Source organism: Musa acuminata, chromosome BXJ2-5 (assembly GCF_036884655.1).
Source record: "Musa acuminata AAA Group cultivar baxijiao chromosome BXJ2-5, Cavendish_Baxijiao_AAA, whole genome shotgun sequence".
Classification (NCBI taxonomy): Eukaryota; Viridiplantae; Streptophyta; class Magnoliopsida; order Zingiberales; family Musaceae; genus Musa; species Musa acuminata.
This window is the reverse complement of record NC_088342.1, coordinates 45,265,001-45,267,500: the sequence shown is the minus strand read 5'-3', so window position 1 is coordinate 45,267,500 and position 2,500 is coordinate 45,265,001.

Sequence of the window (2,500 nt, the reverse complement as noted above, 5' to 3'; positions counted from 1 at the left end):
ATAATAATTAAGATTGAGCCACATCTAAACATATATGGGACTCAAAAATTAGTATTGGTGAACTTGAAGGTGAAGTAGATGATGAGGCGGTTGATCGCCTCGCACTGCTCGCGAGTGAAGATGTGCCACCACTGTACCGAGCCATAGCCGAGGTCGAGTGCGACAGAGAGCGGCGTCATTATTTGTATGTCCCAACCTTGGACATCACCAACACCAATCTCTCCATGATTCATGGCATCTCGAAGTGCCACCTACAAAGACAGAGCAGTCATCACTGGAACTAGTTTGTCGAGGAGAGAAGGCTGCTCTGTACCTGTTTGCTATGAGAGCCCAAATGACACCGAGAATGCTGGCGAATTTGTTGGCATTGAGAGTGAGCTTGAGCCACACTATCTTCATCAGTGATCCTAACGTAGGACATGCAGCGACATCGATGTTGCACTCCACGTCCGTTGCTTGCTATGGTTCGGGTGTCACCACCTAGCCACTAGCGCCGGTTACAATAGCCACCAGAGCAAAGCCGGTAGCACCACTTGCCTTCCCCATCTCGAGCGCAAACAGGAGCAGCGCCATCCACGCGATGCCCTGCACCACGGAGAACTACACGACGATGTCCTACACCCATCGCCCGTACATGGCGTCCAGCAACGATGCGCCCACCAACAAGGTGTTGGTGAGCCGGGATAGCGATAAGATGGTGATGGCTCAATTGTAGTTGCTTTTGGAGCTGCTAATACACCAGGTCCATGCAGCAAGGACACCGACGGTGAGGAGCATGAAGATGGCGTCGACGACAATGACACAGTAGTTCGTGATGACAGGGTCGACGTGGCTGGTGACTCAAAAGTAATGATGGGGAAAGTGAAGTATACGATGAGGCGGTTATGTATGTAGCCATATCTTTTATTTATAGAAGGAATATATCAGTGAATCAAATCCCGATTTATAGAAAAGAATGTATGCAGTCATATTTTTTATTATAGAAAGAATTTCTGAATCAAAATCTTGATTTATAAAAGAAAGTATGTATCATATCTTTTATTTATAGAAAGAATATCTTAATGAATCATTCCTGATTTATATAAAGAATATATGCAGTTATAATTTTTTTATTTATAGAAAGAATGTCTCCATGAATCAATCATGTTATTCCAAATCTTAAAAGAAATAATGTGTGGAGGAAAAAAATCACTGACCTATGTTAATTCATCTTCGAAACCTTCTATAAAGTTCCTTACCTAATTCACCTGCATGAGTAGATGATTACATCTCCTATAAGTTACAATTACCTTTTAAAATACAAATCCTCACTACCATATTCCCCTGCAAGATGAAAAAGTGTCATACAAGCATAGATGACCTCAGATTTCTAATGGTATGTTATAATGTAGCCATGACTCTCCTAATGGTGGATCGCTTTTGTCATACCTTGAATTTATAAAAATAATAATAAATAAATATTTTATTATCTATAATTTACTTAATAAACTTTTTTTCCTTTGTCCTTGAATTCAAATCATCGTCTTTATAATCATAAATATTCTATTAACTAAAAAAAAAGGCCATATCTTCCTAGTAGCATCACAAGTCTCTTCCATCCAAGTTTCAAATCTATTATAAAATAATAAATTATTTTAAAATAAATATAAGATAAAAATTTTAAACAATAATCTATTAATTGAAATTTTAAATTCATGATCTTAAATTTAAAACTAATTACATGAAAAAAAATTCATAAATTAATTCTTGAGATAGATATATCTAATTAAATAAATTATAACTATTATACTAATCCAAAAATAAAAACTTTAATAATTAAAGTAATATTAAAATTCACTTAACTTAAGAGATCAATAAAAATCAAATAATCATTCTAACATCACAAATCAATTATTATTATTTACTAATCATAAAATTTTGAAATTAAAACATCATTATACATCATAAAATAAAATAATTTCAACATTAAGATTTCAAAATATAAATCAAAGTAATTAAAAAAAAAATGATCTTAGCTCCCTTGGTTATCTTTCTTCAATATTGTCTCTTCGAGAAGTTCTCTCGATCCTCCCATTATTAGGCTCGATAAGGAATGAGGGAGGAGTAGTCCCCTTTATATATATGAGAAGATGAGGTCTCCTCGAAAGGTAAGTAATAATTTAATTTTTATTTTTATTTTACTTTCACACACAAAGAAAGAAATATAATATTGAATTTCTTATAGTACACATACAAAAATTGAGTGTAAACTATTTATTTCCTAAAATCAAATCACTAACCAACCAAATTTAATTATTTCCTTAACTATAGTACATAACATAGAAGTTAATAATAACTTATCATTGCATTAAATAAATAATATCTGATAATTAATTTGACATTAAATAAAAACTCTATTCAAATTAATTACTTATACAATAAGTTTAAATATCAATGCATGATCAAATTTATTCAACTTCAAAAGCATATATTTTATTAATGTCAATAATAACCTTTACAA